The sequence below is a fragment of the Acanthochromis polyacanthus genome, chromosome 6, assembly GCF_021347895.1.
Source record: "Acanthochromis polyacanthus isolate Apoly-LR-REF ecotype Palm Island chromosome 6, KAUST_Apoly_ChrSc, whole genome shotgun sequence".
NCBI classification, from domain to species: Eukaryota; Metazoa; Chordata; class Actinopteri; family Pomacentridae; genus Acanthochromis; species Acanthochromis polyacanthus.
Genome location: NC_067118.1, coordinates 29,045,200 through 29,067,248, shown reverse-complemented (window position 1 = coordinate 29,067,248; position 22,049 = coordinate 29,045,200). Strand labels below are relative to the sequence as shown.

At 40.0% G+C, this 22,049-nt stretch overlaps 1 protein-coding gene across 2 annotated transcripts in view; it reads left to right on the top strand.

Annotated features, from left to right (window-relative positions):
- Positions 1-5,027: 5,027 nt before the first annotated feature.
- The window catches only part of LOC110956798 (metabotropic glutamate receptor 4), a 192,949-nt gene continuing 175,927 nt past the window's right edge, over positions 5,028-22,049 (top strand). The window contains exon 1 of one of the 2 annotated variants that reach the window (XM_022202512.2): positions 5,028-5,585. The gene's annotated coding sequence lies outside the window, so the exon portion shown is untranslated. The remainder of the gene's footprint in view (positions 5,586-22,049) is intronic. The other variant, XM_022202511.2, reaches the window with a different exon arrangement.

Below are 22,049 nucleotides of genomic sequence, written 5' to 3'. Positions count from 1 at the left end.
TGAGACGAGAAGCTCTGAATAAGTTGTTAGTGGATGGCCTGTTGAAGACCAGCATATTTAATTAACATGACATGTAAAAAGATTTCCACATCTCCTCTGTTTTATTTACTCCTGTGACATTTTTCCTCACTATGAGCTCTTTTTTTTTTTAAACTCGGTAGAAAGTCCTGCACCTCTGTGGAAACAATTCAACCACGACTACAAGTAGAGAGAACTTCAAAATTTCTTCACATTTTCATAAGTGCTCTCAGGTGGTGGAAAAATACAGTGACTTTACACGCTAGAGATATTTTATTCATTTTAACTTATTTTACTAGACCTGTCTTCTATCTGCTCTGTTTAAACACAGCCTGCAGTTCAGCCTAGTTCCGCTTAATACTCTCTGAATTTCTGTCGTGTGTTTAGACTTTTTCGTTTTTACAGAATCTGATTTGAGAAGTGATATACTTTAGGCAAATCTTTTAAACAAAATTTGTTCAGTTTTCCCAGTGGAACAATACTTTATGCACGACTAGATCAAAGCCCATGTGAGAGTTGAAAATCTATTTTTCTGCCTCTGATAAATACTGTGCTTTTGGGAGAGATTAAGTGCTTTTCAAACCCGCCTGCAGGTTTTGGGGTTGAGAGGTCTAATTTAACATTTTGTTAAGAGCTCAGTTATAGAATTACACATCTATTTCTGTCACCAGCAGGTGGCGGAAAAAGCTGACTGCAAGACACAGAGGTTATAGGTCATCGTGGTCTGAAATAGAGGTGCATGTTCCTGGTGATGGTGTACTGACACCTTTTGAGCTTGATGTTATGACGAAAATGATTTTTTGCACCACTAATGCCATCGCAGTCTGGATGTGTAACACTGACATACCACCATGCACATCTCTCGACTTATGTTGGACTCATTTTAAGTCTGTGTTTTAGACAAAGCCAGGTGCCTGTATGTGTTAAAGCTTTTGCTTGATATAATCAGTCTCCGTGTTCATCAGAAACTGTTTCCGACTTTTCTTCTGAGACACATTTTAAGCGCTATTTCCATTTCCAAAGGTTGGACACAGTTGCGCCCAATGCAACACTTAAAATCTGTTTCATCATGAGATTATATATTATTTGGAAAGCTTGAGTGTTTTCCAGCTGCTCATATCAAAAGAAAATTAATAAAGAAAATGTTATGCTGAAGCAACAAACACAGCATAAAGTGCCGTGGTGGTGTAAAGTACAGAAACTGGTAAACATATAAGTCAAAGCTAATAAAAGCCCACATGACTGGAGAGGTTAGTGTGCTGTTAAGCCGTGTTTAACGCTGTGAGGGCCACCTACAGTTACATTTACATCTGTGGAAAGCCGCGGCGCTGCCAGGCAGGACAGTGGGCCAGACAGATCCATGGCCTGACGCCCAGAACTCTGCTGCTCCGAGTCCCAAGGCTCAAGCTGCCTGTCCCAACCTCGCTGCAAATGTAGCCTCCATCACCGCTTCCCAAAGTCCGGGTGAAGGAGACAGATAGACGGCTACACAGACTGCTTTTGTAATCTTTCACTACTGTGGCATCTCATTAATTTCTAGTTGCTGTTTGGGGTTATGTAATGTGCAGCACATTACCGATCCATCTGTGATTACAGTGAGGTGCAAGCACAGATGGATACTTTCATCTGCTGTTAGCTCGGCATTGCCCTGCCACCGGGTTTGTTTACAGAGAGAAGTGTTGGATTTAAGGGCTTTAAATGTGTCACTTTCACCCTTCTCTGCAGGGACTGTATGTGCGAAAGCATGCCTATAGATAGTAAAGGCAATTACGAGGTAAATAAATAAGAGCAACTCATAAACACAACCGATAAAGTCTGCAACAGTATGCTTTCACTCTCATTATAATGTGTTCTGAATACCCACATTCACATTAAAATATGATGAATTATATGAATTATAAAGACAACATTCTGTGACCTGCTTTCAGGAGTCTGTAAACATCTCAATTTTTGGTCTGCTGTTAAATATATGATTTAGTGACTTTTCCAAAAAGCTGAAGATCCTCTGTTGAAGACGTATCTGTTGTGCTGTGCAGAGTTCTCGGCTCTCTCTGTGCTTTCATTAGAAGCCCTGTCCTCCCGACTCCTGCAACCTGCACTGCATCACCACCCTGGCAGGACACAGATAGCCATAAATATGAGCAGGAATATTTACAGATAACAGCACATCTCATCTGCCCTGCAACAGCTTCCAGCCACTGAGAGCAACATCACACCCAGCCCAGTAATTACCTGTTTTATTCCAAAGATTCATTTTGATTTATTTGTTATTTGGCTTTTAAACCAGGGTGTGACTCTGCATTTACTGAGACAGAATCACTCTCCGGATCCCGAGTCTGTCACTGCAGTACGAGAGGAGAGCTAATCAAATCCTGCTGCCCACCCAATTGAGATGGATCACGGTGAGGGGAGAGCCGAATAATTCATGGACCCCCCAAGCTCATGTGACTGGCCAAGGTGAGACTTTTATTACATCCAAGATTATTTATTAATTCTGCTTCGGCCCTCATCAATTCAATAATTAAAACTGTGGAGCATTTTGGTAGGTTTTATAAAATGTATAAAACTTCTAATAAACATGATTACACCTTCCAGTCTCAAAGCCTCGTTGTGTTATTCATTATTTTGCAAAGTGAGAATGTTCTCAGGGGGGAAAAAAGTGCATTCATCCTGTAATTGTTCCAGTCAAGAGGTGAGAAAAAATATATAGTTGGAACTCCAATGTAACTGCTTACATAATTCAAAATCTGTGCATTTCTTCCACCGCTAGAACATTTTGCAGCTGAGTTGTGAACTTGTGCCGGTGTCCGTGTGAGTTTTAATCACTGCTATATGCTGGATGAGCAACATGAAAACAATATAATATCATAGCAGAGCACTGCCAGAGCACAACGGGGCTGCCTTATGAATAACACAGGACAAGCTATTTTAATGATTTAGGGAAATGGTTGCTGACAAGCTTTTCATATATGACACTTTCTCATGAATTTTGCACTCAAGCAGAGGAAAAAAAAACAGAGCTATTCAAAGTTGTTTATCAGAGTGTTTTTACATCACGGCCACAGAAATGTTAGTGCGTACTGTAACTACATGTCCTACATTAAAAGGATGTTTGTGCTTTGATGGCCTAACTCGATCTGACTATGCATGCAGATGCAAACTGTCTTTTCTTGTACTATTTAAGTACCTCGTCAAGTAGTTTACAGGGTGCCTCTTTTTGCATAATTTACTAAACATTGCTGTGAGATGAGCTAAAATCCAAAGCTATAATAAAATCTAAATTCTTCATGAAAGACAACCTTTCACATTAGGCACCAACAATCCACAAAGATTGACAATTTGGATGAAAATGAGAATGAAAGTCAGCGCAGTTTGTTCAGAGGGTGAGCAGAAGTAATAGAGTGGGATTCCCGTACACATGCAGTGCACGTAAGAATAAGCTATGTGCCACTGCTTGATCGCTCAGCACTGCCGATTGTTAGAAACTGTAATGCATCTGCAGCACACAGTTCCACTTCAGTCCGATTTCAAAAATAATACTGATGCATCCAAATAAACACCACGATGAAGAGCCTACAGGCTGTAATTACTGGCCTTATTAATGTAAATAAACCATCTACGAATTCTGAATAGGTCAATTCAAAGTTTTATTCAGGATTTAAAACAATGCTTCCAGTTTGGGGAACATTTTCCTCCAGACTGTCACTCATTTTTTCCTTTGCTGCTCCATTTATGGACAACTTATTAATATTTACACCAGTTAATGGATGAAAGTAAAATAATTTCTTAACCCTTAAAATGGAAGAGAACTGTAGACTAAATGTTCTATTATTATTAATTTCAGTTACAGATAATAAACTTGGTATGAGAGGGAACTTATAGGAAATGATTTGAAATACAAAAACCCTGCTACTGTACCATCACTTTTTTTTTTTTAGGACTTTCAGGTAGTATGAGGTGCTTGGATTAAAGTGCAGCTCCAGATGGAGCAGCTGGATCGACTCTGTTCATTCATTACTGCGAGAGAACTGATTACATTGATGAATCAATAACTGCAATCAGCTGCGTAATGATAAACATATAAAGAAAAGCGATTCCAATGAACAAGTCGAAATTACCCGAGGGATGATCCGAGGTAATCATTGAACGAGCGAACAGTACGTAAACGTCCAGGGTCAGACGCGTGACTGAAACGCACGAATGCGCAACGGCGATGAATGAGGAGGAAGAGGAAGAGCAGGAAGAAGAAGAGGAGGAGGAGGAGGAGGAGGAGGGAGCAGAACTTGAAAAACACTCCCCAAGTATTCACACATGCAGATGAGGGAGACACCAAGGAGCAATGGAGCCAAAGATGCGCTAGTCGGCGCCTTAAGAATGAAATTCAATAGTTGTGTGTTGTGGATCCAGACAACGCTGTACTGACAGGAGTGACCTAAACCCGGAGAGGAGCCTTCCTGCGCAGCTTTGGCTTCTCCAGATCCCCACTGATATCCATAAAGGATCAGCAAACACCATCACAGAGATCACAGCTGCGAGGAACACCCACAGACACACACACACACGTCCTCCCTGTTCATCTGACAGAGATGCGTCAGCGCGTTACTGTAAATAATTTCTTAATCTGCCTTGTATAGGAATTCATCCAAAATGCAAAGAAGAAAAAAAAGCAGCAGTGGGGAAGATATGATGCAAATTCTCAGGAAAGAAGCCACAGTTTACGCAGAAAATCTCTCTCAGTTAATTCTCTTAAAATCTCTGCTCCCTTTCTGCACGACAAATCGCAAAAACAAAACTCTAAAAAAAACATCATCCCACCAAGTCTTCAAACATGGAAACCTGCATCTTCTCTTTGTCTGACACCAATTAAACATTCATTAGACTCGACCTCTGGGCTAACTTATTGATCTGCTTTTTAAATGCAGCAGATTTCAAAGTAATTTGTCAAGCAATGATTTTACGCAGTCACTCACTGTCCTGTCCCTCCACCACCACCTCCTGCCTCCTTTCTTTCTTTCTTTTTTTTTAACTACTGTGCGTTACCCAGAGTGTCAGTGCTTGACAAAGCTCTCATTTGGTGAGGATCTGGTTTGTGGCGCTTCACCAAAAGAAGCGAGAGGCGATCATTTCTAATCTTGAGCGGTGGGAGGGCAGGTTTGTGCAGGAAGCGGGAGAGGAAGAAGAGAAAAGTAGGAAATCTCTGCAACCCCTGGAGTCTCATTCAGCACCACTCGCTACTGGACAGCGTCTGAGCGGCGGAGTTGGTCGAGAAACAGGAGATTTTTGTTAAAACCTCGAGTCTGGGAGTAACACACTGCTGCTGCTGCAATTCCTTCCCCACAACTACTAACATTTCACCCCGGTGTTTCCACGTCTCCACCCCTGTCTTTATCCTTTTCTTTTTGATTTTTTAAAAAAATCTGTGCGTCGGGTTTTGGCACAACAACGGACTGACTGGAGCTGCCAAATAAAGACGGAGGAAGGAAAAAGGAAGCAAACTGGACACATTCACAGACCGCAGAAGTTCCTTTTCTCCACTTTTAGCTCGCTCGTGTTAAAGGGATTGAAAGGTAGGAGTTTTTTTCACGCTGGAGTGGTGTGGCAGTCGTGCATGGCGAGTTCTGCATCTGTGTTGTGGCTTCTGCTGCACAAATGAGACTGTATGTTTGCGTGTGAAGCTACTTGGAGCTATGTTATCATCGTCGGAGGAAAAAGTGCGAGAAAATAGAGTCATTCTCGCCATTTGTTGACATTTTCACGGATTCCAATCGCATTTAGTGACTTTAAAATGGCTTTACTTGAGGATATTTGGTGCGCAAACAGCCCTGTTCCGGAGGGCTGTGGTCTCCCTCTGATCACACACTCAACAGATGAATCACCTTTGCTTCAGGTTTTTGTTTGTTTGTTTTTCAGGAATTAAAAAAAGAAAAGAAAAAAGGTCCGTCGGTTCTGGTGGAGCTGACGAGGAGAGGGGGGAGACTTGGCAATACAATGAGCCCTTTCATCAGCTGTATCTGCGGGAGCCCCCCTCTCTCTTTTCCGCTCCACTTGCCTTGCTGGTGTTCCTCACACGAGCAAAAAAAAAAATATCCGAGGAGTCTGTAGGTCTGATCAGACGGTCATTTTAAACTCAGCTGAATCAGTGGCTGCAGGATGTGGAAGGTGCCATCCTGAAGACGCACTGAAATCTGTGCGCTTTTGCCGGGTTGTTGGTATGAATCGTTGCCAATCCGTCTTTGTTTCTAATCATTTGTAAGTGAGACATGACGCCCTGGTGGACCATACGGCTTGGTGATGCCTCACCTAACCATGCATCTTTGTCAGGGAGTGCATTAATTGCTGCTCACATTTCTGCTGTTTGCAGGCTGTTGCTCGTTTCAGTAGGTTGGAACATCCACAGAAAACATTTATTTCTCTAAGAATGATGTGATGAGGTGTTTTATTTTTCTCCAAGGAAAGAAAGGAATAATCAGTTTGCACATGCTGATATGAAGCATACCATTTTAAGATTTTTGCACAACACAAAGGTTCAGTGGATTTGCTCTATTTCCACTCGATCTTATTGATTTCATTTTTCATGGCAGCCTATTTGGCTGCAGGTTTGCTACGTTCCACTCTAAATCTCTCCAGAGTCCCACATGCACATCTACTTCAAATGCCTCACTGGATTTCAATTAGTGGGGATGAATTCATTTCTGCAAATTCACACAGTAAGTAAAAACCCATGTGGTCGTTAAAAGACAACCATCTACAACAGAAAAGGACTCACACTTGTGGTATTTAAAAACCAATCAGACTCTCCCTGAGCACTTTTTGAAAACAGTTGTAGCCACAGAGGAATGTTTTACTAAGCCACTGAAATTTAAATGGAACCATTTAGTTTTGTTTGGGGGGGGAAAGAACGGGCAAATGGGTCTTTTGAAGCCCCAGAACAAGCACTTTGAAAGACCCATCAGAATCCCTCACTGAAATAACATTTTTCCAGTTTGCTTTATTCATACATTCATTCTCACGGTAAAAAACACAGACTTGCTGAATCTTTGCAGCACTAATTCTCCACCCAGCCTGTACGGTTTGAGTAATATCACACTGTCTGGGGTGTAAATCTCCATCAGCAGTCACAGGACGTGCGCCATAGTGATTACCTGGGAGAAAAAAAAAACATAGTTTTCCCAACCTTCATGCTGCTTTATTATGTGAGTAGATCAACTCTGGTATAAACTCAGGTGAATTGCAGATTCCTTATTGTATTAGCAGTAATGAAAACGATCAATTTATTGGTAGCACAGGGTGTTTCGGAGAACCTGCGGTGTTTGCCAAATAGCACTTTTATACCTGCTAATCAAAAATCATGGCACTCCAGAACTGGAGAAAAACCCTTAATGTCATTTTTTAAAAATCTATGCAGTCTCCATGAGAACATATTTATGCTTTATTATCCTGCTTTTCTGGATTTTCTTCCTTTATTCTGAAATACTCAGCTACTTGTCTGCGCTGCTTTTCCACACTATATCAAGGTGTTTTAAGGACATGCGTTTGAGAGAAAAACCAGTTCCCAAAAGCATCTCATGATTTCCCAAAAGACATGATGTGCAAATACATGGAGATAACCATTTCTGACCTGGAACTGAGCCCCCTGTCTGAAGCTGTGCACAGCCTCCAATAATATCTACCAACCGTGTTTGGTTTTGGTTATTGGGGTTAGTTCGGGCCATAGTTCACGTTTAGAGCTGCCAGTCGGAGGTAAGATTTGTGTGCAACCTGAGAGGAAGTGCAGCCTCAGAGGCCCACTTCAGGGAAATAAACAATTACTGCAGTTGACAGCTGAAGAAAGAGCTTCCATCACCAAAAACTGTGAAATGTCTCCCGTTTGAGGGGAATGCTCAAATATTTAAGAGCGTACCTATAGGTTTTAGTGGCACAAGACAGTACTCAGTGTTCCCCCTCATTAACAACTTTCTGCCAGAAACAAAAAAACCCCCGTCTCATTAAGATGCAAAGCCTGGAGAAGCTCCAATAAACAGAGTAAGAGACTGACTGGCAGCACAAAGCCTATTACTTTTAACCTTTACATCCAAATGAGTTTCCTTGTAGTGTAATCTGTTCCAGACCTGATAATGTTCCCCTTATACCCAGAAAATCATCCAGGATATGTTTACTGTCATTTCCTCCATCTTTTGTAATTCATTTTCCATGCTGCTGTGAGTTAGTGTGACATTATAGGAGCAGGGCAGGATAAATTATCCTCCTCATCGGCTCCTCTTCCTTTTTTCTTTCACACCGAGCTGAAAAGCAAGAGCATACGACAGCGCTGAAATTCACAGGCATCCAGCAGTGGCAAGAGACCGACAGACGAGGGAAGACGGGCAGACAGCAGCTTTCTCAGTGTGTTGGAGGAGTTTTCGACATCCATTCCTCTGTTGTTCCTTATCACTGCTTTATGATCACGGAGTGTCCACATTCTGGATCACCTCCTCTGTTTTCTCCTCCTGGCACTCCATCTGTTTGTCAGGGGGCCGTCTGTGTGGCCTTGCTGTGCTGACCACAGTCTGATGATCTCCAAAACAACAGCAGATCCATTTCTCACACTCTCATCGCAATCCTATTTTCTAAACTGCTGATTCTCCTTCTCTGTGATCCTTTAACAAGCTTTCACTTCTTTTTTTATAAAGCTTTAGTCATTTCTCCCATATGTGTCTTCTGGCAAAACAGCTTTGTGGCAGACTTTGGACAAAGGAAGTTTTGATTTTCAAGCTTTATTTCCCCCCCCTTGGATGATGTTATAAAGTCCAGATGCTCTTGTGTAAAACTGTCATACTGTAAGCAAACGCTCCTATCAGAGAGTCAGTGCTTGAAGGGCTCTAACACGCCTACAGGTTGAACGTCTTCATTAGAGGCCTGTTGACACTAATCTGAGATGACATCCACTGGCACTCTGGTTAATTTACAAGATTTACAACCCAAACAATGAAGCAAATAATCTTTCCATCCCAGCAAAAGAGTTCCCCATAAAGGAGACACTTCCGACAAGGTGCTGGATTAATCTTTGCTCTTATCAAATGTTGCAATGCCACATGCCGATTTCACCAAAGCGCCCAAAGCTTCCCTTACAACAAGGCTTTGATCCTTATTTCATGGTTCAGTGGCTCATACAGTTTCCAAGTAGGGCATAGTGCTTGTCTTTGTCAGTTTTGCTGTGTTATTGACAGATTTGTTGATAAGTCTTGGACTGAGGCCTGATTTCACAGGGGAAGCAAACATTCCAAACAAGTAATTCCAAATTATAACAGTAAAGGATACAAATAGAGTAAATGCAGAATTGTCTGTTTACTTTCTAGAGCTACTTTCGCGAATATGTCTCATGAACAAAGGTCAAACAAACACCAAACGTTACGCTGTTGGCTCTAAGAATGAACACAAGAGTCTTCATGCGCAACCAGCATCTCAGGAACTGAAGACCACCTTCTGTGCTTCAGTTCAACCTAAACTCAGTTTTTTTTTCTGTCCTGCTCACATATACTGCATTTTAATACAGAGAAATTCCTAATTAAGCTGTTCTCCTTTACATATGTGTCTGTTTCCGTTGTCAGACAGCAGAATGAGTATGAAATAGTCACAGAAACACAGCCCATTAAGACCACATGCTAACCAGCGGTCACTTGTGAATCCTTTCCAAGCTGCTAAAATACAGATTTTATAACCACACCATACACATAAGTTTGAAAAATAGCTGTGCTGTGAATTCCAATATATATACATGTAAATATGTGATCTTTAATGTTAATCTTTTTATTAAGAAACTAGAACATGAACAACATTCAGGGTTCTGGGAGGGCCTCAGACTCCCCACTTATTGTGTTCCTGCCAATCTTCAAACAAAATCTACCCCCATGTATGACATTAAAAGTGTTTATTATCTCTTTGGGCTTAGTTACACTGTCACACACATACTCACAGAACACATGCTGTTATCTTATATGTTTTCTCTATTCAACAGGACATAATTTGCCAGTGCTTTCCAAAACCTTTACAAACCACACTGAAATAACTGGCAAATTACTGTCAATAAATAAATCTCTTCTTGCAGGGATCTAGTTAAGATTTTGTCCAAGTAAAAAAAAATGACTTGACTTACTTTTGGTAAAACACAGTTCAGGTCCAAATAATAGGTTTGTACAGAATTGGTGACTTTTGCAGCTTAGTTACAATAGCAAATGCTTAGCTTCTACAGACTTTGTAGCTTTATAATAGCATCACATTATTAAATCTTTTGCCTCAGAAAAGAGCCGCAAGGAGTCTTTGTCACATAAATGTAAGCAAATGTTTTTGCTACAGTAATTATTTTGTGTCGTCTGGTGTCATCACCATAACTCAGGTACTTTTTCATGTTTGTATTCATGCTTTGCCACAAGTCAGTGTGAATGAAGCAAACATTCGGAATTTGGTTACCTTTTGTGGCAAATGTAGTGAGGCTGCTTTGCCGTTTTTCAGTTTTCAGGTTGTTAAAGCTCCTCTGGTTAAATCATAGAATTCACAGCTAATTTTTGTATGCTTTTCTCTTATCTGCACAGCTTTATTCGGTGATTAATCTGTTGCCATAGCAGCCTGATTAATATTTTGTGTGACATCTTTAGGTCACTTGGATTAACCATATGGTCGATCCCTACTATAATGGTATCATAGCTTTTGGGAAATTGGACATGCATGCTAATTGTATGATGTTTCTATAAATGAGAAGGGTTTCCTCTGCTTGTGGTGATATACTGTGGAGTCATATATCATGATGCTATAGATTCCTACATCCCTTTCCCAATGAATTTCCATTATATACAGGACATGTATGCATTAAAGAGGTAAGATATCTCCTTCATCTTTTACAAAATGTCATGTGAAGCCGGAGTTCGTGATGCCCGTCCCTTGGTGCGTAATTTATCAACCATTTGCCACATATGGACCCACAGTATTTGCTGTGTTGTGAGACATTTCCTAGCTGTCATCCCCCAATTCTATGTTTTAAAAAATACAAAGCTTCTCTTTAACACTTCTGCATTTTTCATTGATATTCCCAATGCGTGAGCTGAGGCATTTCCCTCACTTTCTTTGTGAATGTTAAGGCCTGCCCCCTACTCATGAATATGTATGAACATATCTTCAGACTAAAGACATCCAGCACATTAACGTCCCCCAAGTGCCTGAAAAATAAAATGTGTGTGCAGTGATGTTGATCTTACCTTGTATAATGTCCAAAGAAAATACAGCTTTATAAGCGTGTTTGTGAGGGGAAAAAAATGGATAAAAAAACAGAAGCAGATTCACATCTTCTTTGAACAAGGACAGTTCTGGTAATGGCCTCGCACTGATGAAAATATTAAATGAATAAATTCAGGCTGAATGGGCATTGAGCAGCAAAAGGTGAAGAACAACACAACCCCTGGGAAGATTCAGTATTCAGTAGAAATGTTCTACATCAGTCTACAGAGAAAATTGTAGAAATGAATGGAAAAAAATGATCCCCACTTCCCCCATAATGCATGACTTCAGGGCCAGTTCCTTTTAACTGCAACAGACCACTCCAGATTAGTTCTTGTTCTGCGCACCAGCGCCTGGCAGAAATCTCACGCCAGCAGCAGTGGGGAGGCTCAGCTGAATTCCTAAATCCTGCAGTCAACAGCCACCCATGTCTCTGCGTGCTATTCCTGGGCCTTGATTACAATTTGTGTGCCACAGCGACTGGCTCGAAAGACGGAGCCACATGGAAATATTCAATTACATGCGCAGTTGGATGGAATGGATGAACTTTTAGCAGTGAGTTAGAAAATTCCCAGTGATATAAAGTTGTAAAATCTTGACAAAAATATTTTCCATTCATTTAACAATGACCACTTAGGGTGCAAACAAGTCCCTGGCTCAATTCCTGGCTGGTCAAGTTACTATGACGCATGTCATTCCCCACCATTTCTAGCCTCTCCACTGCCACTATCCAATAAGGTGATGAAATACCCAAAAGCTTCACATTGCCGTCGGTGTTTATGTTGTGGTAGGCTGAAAAAGCGAAGCAAGTCATGTCAAGTTCCGCGCAAACATTGCAAACCAGCCAGTAATTGTATTTTGCTCCTGTTCTGCTCTACTGTGAATGTTTATGGATCTACTACTCAGATCAGATTTTCTCATTATACTGCAGATGCCTTAAGCAAGACAGATGCAAAACGTTCATCCTATAACCTACAGTGGTCCAAAGAATAATATAGGTATCACCGATGGCAGACACCCGACATGATTAATTGCCGTCTCATGCTCTGCTCACTTTGCCCAAGTCAAGTCTCCACAATCGAATGTAAACAAAACGAGACAGGAAGCTCAGGATAAGTATGAGGAAGCACAATGTCATTGTTTCTGAGCAAAATGCATTAACATATTGACTTTTCAGGAGTGAGTGCACACTACCTCGGGTCACTGTTGATTGACTGGTACAAATTAGCTAAAAAATGCAAGCAATTTAAAAAAAAACACACATGCAGGATAATGTTTTATTCAGCGTATCCCACACTCTTTGTCAATAGCTCAGTCTAGCAATCATACTGCACTCCTCGACAACATCCAAAGAGCTGCGTTTAACAACATTAAATTGTAAAGGGAGACTGCCATTAGGGGCTTTAGTTGTCTCACTTGGTTGTGTTTTGCTTCATAATGGGCCTGTAGGGCTAGTGTGTGCACCGCAGGTCCACTTAATGGTGTGCTGATCTTTTAGAGCCCATTACTCAGACAATCCTTGTCATTGCCCTTGCCCTTCCTCGATACCACACTTCAGCTCACTGGTAATGAGATGTCTGTATTTACACCAAGTCCTGATTACTAATGCAGGGCCAGTAATAAGGCATTCCATGTGCACCACTTCCTGCTTTTATGTTTGACACCTGTAAGTGAGGAATTATTCACGGTGAGTCACAAGGAAAACATGCAGAAACACGGAGCTGCATCTTTCAGGTTGCCTGCAGAAAAACCTCCAGAAAACAGAACATAAACATAAACTAAAGGATAAAATATATAAAGGAAGGCTTAGGCCACAAAACCACAAAGACAATGGCTTTAGCTCAATACTGAAAAAATGAGCGTTTGACTTTTTGACTTTTTAAATATTTAACGAGGACCACAATTGCACCCGAACCTTAACAAAGCCCTTATAGTTGCCAAGAACTGGATATTGCAGGAAAAACAAATTAAACATGTTCATGGTAAACATTTTGCTGAGATGCTCAGGTTACAAAAAAACAAAGCAAACCACAATCTGCAACTTTGGAGATATGTTTCTTCATTATGCTGACAACAAATGAGTTCTCATTTCAGAATAAGACCTCCAAAAATGAACAACAGCATCAATGTTGCCTCAAAATAGAGTCATAAAGGGTTTAAGTGGCTGTAATTATGACGGGAGCAAAAAGGAAAAAGCAGGTGATGTTGTTGATGACAAATTTTTAGTATTACAGAGAGATAAAGTCCACACAGGGAGTACAATGCACTTATGGATTGTCTTTAAAGGACTGTTACTAAGATGACCTTGTTCCCCTAGCCCTGACAAAGTAGTTATTAGAACCCAAGCCATGATCTTTCAAGGTCTTTTTCATTCCTCGGCCAAACCAAAACTTAATATAGTGTTGTCACATCCATCAATTAGCTACACCCGCTTCATCCTGCATAAGATTGGTGTCCACTCTGGGCAGTTGCCAATCCATCACAATAATAACATAATACAGACAACCGTGCACGATCACACTCATACCTATGGCCGCTTTCAAACCGCTAATCATGAACTATACCATTGATGTCTTTGGGCTGTGAGTGGAAACCAGCGCGCGCACAGAAAACTCACACAGGCACAAGGGTAACATGCAAACCCCACAACCAGAACTCTCTAAACGCTACAAATTCAAATGCGCAATTTCTACAACGATTGCAGATGGCTAGTGCAGCTTTCTTGCTGCTGCTGAAACTTTAGCACTTTAATTTGTGTAGAGGAGGAGGCTGGCATCGGACCACCCCACTACTATGTGAGTCATGGCCCCCACTGCTGTCACATCATTAACAGATTGTTTTGTTTCTTTAACAGTAATTTGTAATGCTGCAGCAAAATGAGGTTGTCCTGCTGTTAAGGGCATCTGATGAGAAAACACTGTTCATGGGCAACAATGTGATTTTCCATTTGAATAATATAATCAACACACTATTGTTTATGATGTATTGCTGTTGCCAATTAGGAAATGCAATTTCTTTAGGATCATTGTTTTATTAAGAGCATATTTGATAAATATATAATTGTGGTTTTTTTTAAGTTTCTGCTCTTCGATATTGCTTTGAATAAACTGCAGCAGAAACAGCTTAACTCATTTGTGTTAATTAATTAAATGTAAAAAACAGATAATGAACAATTTAATAAACCCATTAGTGATTTATGGTGTTTCCCACAGATCTGCTGTGTGAACAGAGACAGGTGTGGACGACATCTTCAGTGGGCTGTTGCGTTTGCTTCATGATTCCAGCTGCCTGGGACTCGTCGGACTTGCACACCGTGTCCTGTCTTTGTTTACAGCGTGACTGTAATAGAGGCTCTGTAGACTTTCCTCAGTCAATACAAACAATATTCTAGACCCCGGCTGCTTCATAACTTGGCAGTGTGAAGCCGAGGCATGCACTCACACAGACACACACAGCGGTAGTGTTACAATGCCTTAGGCTGTTCCTCTCTGGATGTCTTACCCATGTAGAGAAATATTAGTACATGGCATGGAGAGCATTTGATATATTGGGGTGTTCTTCTGGATTTAGTCCGACTGGTGCCATCAACATCCTGAAAGATTAAACATATACATCCTCGTTTTAATGAAACAAATATTTAAAATGATTTGCAGACAGCATCAGTCTTGTTTTGGAGGACATATAGATGTAAGAGGTATAGTAGCTTTTTGTCAAATCAGAATTGACTCTGCTTTTTGGGTATGTAAAGATAAAGCTATCTGATTTCATAATAATCAGATCCAGACCTTCACTTCAGTATTAAAAGTAATCCTAGCAATTATTTTTCCTGCACGGTGCAAACAGGAACTGCTTTTACCGAAGCAGCATGGCTCTTCTGCTATCGTAAATCCGTCCGTTTTCTGCTGCCAGTTTGTAAACTTCCTTTCTGCTTTTACTTTGTCAGATTTATGTGTTTGCTTGGACTGTCTTTTTGTTGCCAGCCAAAAGGCTTTTCTAAACCACTGATTCCAGTGCAGTGCCTTTAATTCGGCCTCCTTTTCTTCAGCGGGTGAGCTTCCAGTTGCCCTTAGCTCAACTGTGGCATTCAGGTATTCGGATGAATGACTATTTTATTGATTGGTACACCTCTTGCCACTAACAACATCCAGGATATGAAAGATTTCATATGGTTCTTTTTTAGATGAGGAGCCTAACAAGTCCAGCACTTAAATACGTTCCAAAAGGTGCTGGCCCCTCAGAACCTCTTATTAAAGGTATCGTGAGAACAAAAGGCCATCGTCCAGGTGTACTGTGTGGGCACTCTTTACTGCCAGTCTTTCACCACAGTGTGTTGCACCAACAGCCACCCATTCAGACTCGATCCAGGCTTTCTAATGAAACATTCCATCTTTGCCATCCGACTGCCATTTTCACGATCTATTACACCTCATACATTCATTGCCCTGTTGCATTATGTGCCATTGGCTTCTGATATCCTGCTGCACCGTTTCAATTATGAGGAGGAGGGCTGCCGTTGCTGGAGCTTCATCGTGAAGTCATATCATTATTTTCCATTTAATGGATTTTCTCCCGTAGACTTGAGCATTGCTTCCTGCGTAGCTCCTGAACCTTGTGCGACGTGGCCTTCCCTCCGTACAAATTGAGGCACCGATCATAACTGAAGATCAGTGGCTGATGTTTAATGCATGTGTATTGCTTAGTTTTCTTTGATGTTAATGTGTTTGCAGGGTGTAGCATCCACCAAGTGCAACACACAACGCATTTCCTCCAAAGTTGCACTCCACAGAAATGACCACAGGCTTGAATTCGGGAATAATCTCTGTCAACAGAGTGGTGGGGCTGCATGTAATGGCGCAGCTTAGATGTTTATTGGAATTTAGACCACTGTATTTACCCATGAGGTACAAAATAAATTGCAACTTTCCAGCTACTTGGGTCATCCAATGTGACAACTTGGGGGAAAGGAAAATAAGAGATTGCGAGCCTCAGCATAGGGTTTAACAAATATTGAATTTTAATTAGTCTGAATCATGAATGCTTTAGTTAAAAACTTATTTGATGTAGTTTTGTGCATGAAGTGATGGAAACTAAGCACATTTAGTGAAGAATTTAAACACAGTTTTGAGGTATCTCCATTCAGTGGCCCTTTGTACTTGTAGTTCACTGCTTTTCAAAAGAATATTTTTACATTAATCTAAACTGCAGTCATTATGTGATGTTAGGTGAAGCTTAAATCAGTGTTACTGAGATGTTTGGGGCCCTGACAGTTCAGTTGTTCAGCCCTATATGACTATGAGTCGAGAGCAGTCCCACCTTTCTTCAGTGTTTCCGAAACAGCAGATTTGTGTAGCTGGACAGTTTTTCATTTTACTTCTTTCTTACCCCATTAATCATCTCACAATCCTTATTATTCATCTTGTGACCCAGTGGGGCCTTGATCTCTGAGTCCCTCAGGACATTTCTATCTCTCTCCACTATCTCTACCTCTGCAGCAGCACCAGTGAAGATACCATATATGCATCAGTGTTAATAATCTTTTATTCGGGATTTTCTGCAGAAGGACATTTGATACTTCCACATTTTACTAATAAAACTTCTGCACTTTTCACTAAATGCAAGTCTTTTTTAGGCTGAGGATTAATTTACATTACATTAGCTCATTTAATTCAAAGCTGATAACAAAAACCTGAACTTGTGAGCGACCAAAGAGTGATATGCTGTGGGAATTATCATGTCATGTCTTTTGAAGAATGAGCTGATAATGTGTCTTATCGGTGGGTAAATGCAGTGATACGTAGCTCTGTAATATGTGCAGGCATCTCATGGGAGCCTTTAGTTCTGCTGATTGCAGATGTGAGACTACGGAGACTGACGAGATTTTTCATGTCACAATCTCCCAGCACCCTAATGCGGCCAACACACACACCCAGCTAAACAAATTAAAGAGTGTTTTCATCAGTGTCGCAATGAAGTCAAACACGTTTTATCCTCCCTCGTCATAAATCATTGAACACTTTATGGAGAACAGCTGGAGGCCTTCTTTTTTAAATAACAGTCCAAGACATGCACATGAGGAAAGGGGCCTTACATGTTTTAGAAATTCAATATCCACTTATGTTTGGCTATGGAGTCGCTCAGTCAAGCAGAAGAAAAGTGATCAGCAACATTGCTGACAGTCGGATAAATGCTAATTTAAGGGTAATTTTTCAAGCAAAGGTGGCAACATTCTGTGACTTGTATTTCTCAAAATTATGTGCTTAATATATTAATAGTGTTTTATATAATTGTGTGATTTTTTTGTAGTGTAAAACAAGCCATATGAAATATCTCTTCAGGCTGAGAGAATCTGTGTTGGCTAAAAAAACGAATAGTTTAATTGAAAAAATAATCTGCAAATAAACCCACTGGAAAAACTCAAAATCTTACCAAGTCTATTTGTCTTATTATTCAAAATGTCTCATCCCACTTGATTTAAGATAAATTCACTTAACAAGAGACATTTCAGCAAGATAGAGGGACTTGTTTTAAGACAGTGCATCTTAAATATCTTGTTCAGTCAAACAATCTTAAAGTTATTGTGTTTTAACCCTCTTGTCATCCTGCGGGTCAAATTGACCCATTTTAAAGTTTGAAAAATTTTCATAGTGAAAACTTTCACATTTTCAATTTTTTGGGGGAAATTTTTGAACGTTTTTGGTGGGAAAAAAAGAAATGTTAAAAAAGTTTCTTTAAGAACATTCAGGAAAAAATCAACCAAAATCCAGCGATTTTTTCTGAATGTTCTTAAAGAAAATATCAGAACTTTTACTGATATACATGCAATCACTTTAGATATTTTTAGGAATTTTTTGGAAGACTTTTATTCATTTTTTGAAAATGCTTACAATTTTTATATTTTTTATTTATCTAATTTTTATTTCTTGCCAAATTTGGGAATATTTTTTAAATAAAACTTTTAAGGGAAACTTTTGAGGAATTTTCTTCCTGAAGATTTTGCAGTTTCTTTTTATAAATTTGGGGAATGTTTTGCTGAATTTTTGGATTTTTTTCAGACAAGGCAACAATATTTTTGGTGCCGCAAATGAGGACAACAGGAGGGTTAAGACACCTAAGCTTGACAATCCTGGTGAAATGTAGCTTAAAATAAGTTTTCCCAGCTAATTTTAAGATCTCAATATTCTAAATATCTTGTGAAATCTTACCAAGCCCTTTTTCACTTGTTCTATCAGCATAAGTTCTTTGAAATAAGTTTTTATTTCTTATTTTGAGAGGGGCACTTTCCCAGTGCTGACAATCTAAACTCTTAGGCGACAAAAACTTTGCAAAACTTACAAATGTAGCTAAAATTCCCTCTTTAGACTTCATGCAGAAGATGCCTTCGAGTTACAATCAGTTAAAGTTTTGGCAGAGTACCAAGATCGATATTAGCATCATGCCTTCCAGTTTGTTACACAACGCTGCACTACATGTCTGCGTGAGGCCTTTACAAGCATACCATCACAGTAACAAATATGAATTAACGGTGGGGCCACACCATTTACACAAATATTTACCTACTAAAGGAAGGGCTGTGCTGAATTATTAATGGTAATATTAGTTAACAAAACCCATAAACCAGAGGCTCTGCCAGAGAGAGTTGTCTGCTCCCTCGAGCTTATTGAGTGGAATGCGCCTGATCATTAGAGGCTAATGTAAGTCTGGTTGAGGTCAGCTGCTGTCGTAATGAAAACACACAACCTCAAAGGACAACATGCCAAGCTTAGAGGTAACTCCTGTAGGATTTAATCTCACTGTGTGGTCTAATCTGTTGATACATCTACCACCTACACAACATAGTCCACAGGAACTGCTGTTAAATGATTGATTTCACTACTTTTCCGTTCTGCTTTATAGAAAAAGGTTTCTGTAATTGCAGGACACGGCGGTAAAAGGGAATGCGCTAAAAGGCTCTATCTATTCTGCATTTAGTTTGGCTTAAAATTAGGCAAAATTACTGCCTATATCTTGATGTTAATGGAGTTTCATGATTCATGTATACCGAATGGCTGAAGTTATAGGGTGGTGAGAATCGATTTACTGCAGCACTGATAAAGTATTCATCTCCCTTGTAGGTTTTCACCCTGTATTGCTTTTCTACACTGAATCATGGCCAATGTAGTATAAAAAACAGGAAGACTCTTTCATGCCAAAATGAAAACAGATTTCTAATGTCAATAAAAATATATTAATTAAAAATATATAACATTAAGCAAGTGGCTGCGTAAGTATTTACCCAATTTAACGGGAGCCACCTGATTCAACACAAGTTTAGCCAATTAGTGTTACTTCAGGGGACCTGTTACCATCATTTAATTAAACACAACATAAAAACTGAAACATATTTTCAAATAAATCTTTCAAGTTGCAAACGTTGTTTTAATGAATTGTGCTGCCATAATAATGTTGGTAGTTATACCACCCTAATACTGTGTGTAATCTAAACTAAAATGTCTGCATTGATTGAATTAAAAGTAAGTTTTAGCTGCAGTAAATTAATTAAACTGGATTCATAATCTAAGTTCAGGATTCCAAGATTATAAAAAAACAAAAACTACCTTCTATGCTACAAGTTATTTCAGAAAATGGTTATTTAAAATAGAGCTAGTTGTCGAAGAAAAGATCTGAGAATTCCTGTAATTCAGTATAGCTCATTAGTTGGAGAAAATTTAATGAGAAACTGTCATAACTCAATAAGATTGGTGCAAACTTTGGCGCTGATTTGAGTGTAGAAGTCAAACAATTAGTGAAATGTAAATCATGTGAGTGCAGAAAAAGTGTGTCAAGTTATTGCAGCAGCTCAGTCACAACCCCCTCACAACCTGACACAGCTTGAACAGTTTCACAAAGCAAGAAGGGGTAAAATGCAGTTTCTAATTAATTGACATTTCTTTGTAAAAATCTGCTTTCCCTTAGAAACGAAAGAGTTGTTTTGTGCCACTAAGTAAAAAAAGGCAAAACATTCCTCAACCAGACTTTTTAGACATGAGTCGTGTTTCGAGCTTGACAACAAAAGAGTCACTTTGCCGATAATGAAAATAATTGCTAATTTCAACCTCACTATTCTCGAAACTATCCAGGCACCATAAACCCATCTGCTCAGTGAATATCTATCTGATTACATTTTCAATCTTTGCTGACAGTCCTCTCATCTCCTCATTGTGTAAAGATCAAGCAAACTTTTAGCTGTGATGATGTGGCTTAAATGAAAATGACGCTCTGCAAAATCCCCTTTATAAATTATTTTGATACACTTGCTCCCCCCCCTGCCTTTTGCTTGTCACACAGAACATGCCTAATCTACTTAAAACAAGTTGATAGACTGGTATTATAAATGAGAGTGCTTGGCCATCTGAGGATCTGTCTTCATTAGGAGCCGATCTGGAGAGAGTTTCTATTAGCTCACTATCAAGATGAGGAGACTGTGAGGGGGAAATTACGCACGTCACAAGACAAAGTGCGGGCGGCCTAGAGCTAAGCCCGGCGGAGGATGAAAAGCCTTAATCAACGACAAGGACTGCCGGTGACAGGGCACCATGATCGCCCCATGCGTCACAATGTGGAAGATTATATCCACCCTCTGACAGACTGACACTTCCTCTGTGAGTTCTTGGCTGCAGAGAGGAAAGGATTGCACTTTTTCCTCCCCTTGCTTTGTTCTGTGCTATCTGAGGTCCTCCCTGTATTTGGGTCATTATTTCTTGTCTCATCTGCAACAGTAATAACGCTTTTCTTTGAAAGATAACGGCGGCAGAGCAAGCCCCAGGAGGACCACATGCATATCTCGCCAACACTGCTAGTCAATAAATTACTCACCGTTACGGAGTTCAAAATATCTGCGGATGTTTTCATGTGAAATATTCAATTTAAAGGTCACAGACCCCTCTGAATGAAAACTCTCATTGTAATGTTTTTCTTATCTGTTTCCGTTCTCTGGTCCTTGTCGCATTACTCTTATGAATACGCTACTCAGCAGTGCTTTTAAAAACTCCCTCGTTCACTTCAGCACTTTTCAGACCTTCACAGAGCGTCTGAATTACTCATCCAGCATTATCACAGTGAGCACCATAAACACTGCTTTTTACTCATCCGGCCTGCTGCAGCTGAAGGTGGCTCACCATGGAGAAGAAATAACATTTTGAGTTGGTCATTATTTTTGGCCTGACCTTCTTAGCAAGAGTGAAATTACATTTGTTTTTGAGCTGCATTTGTGCTTTTTATTGGGCAGACAGATTGAACAATTATGGATGTTAGTCTCACAGCTTTAGCAAAAATAAAAGTCCCTCCCTCCCTCGTTGGCCACACTTTGCTGTGGCTTCATCTATTGCCAAGGTTACTGGCCACCGGCGCTTTTGTCATTCTTCTTCTTCAAGGGGCACTGGTTGATAATTAACTTGATTTAATAGCCCTGGTCCTCTGAGGCGCCTGTGATAATTAACAAACAAGGAGCCGATATTCTCATCTTGCCATCAAATGGAAAGGGTGCTAACTGCTCAGAATTTGCCTAAAGCTCTAACTGTTGTCTGTGTGCTGGACCTGTTAGACCCCTGCTTTTTAATTCCATTCTTTAAAAAATCATATCATATGTGTATTTTTCTGAGTGTAATTGTGTTTCTGGAGCTTTATTTTGGTTTCACCTTTCCTTAAATGTCTTCATCTGCCTGTCTTCTCCTGCTGTTGTTTCCACCAAGTTTCATGGACAATATTTGGTTTTCATGTGTAATATTACTTTGCTACTTCTGAATCTT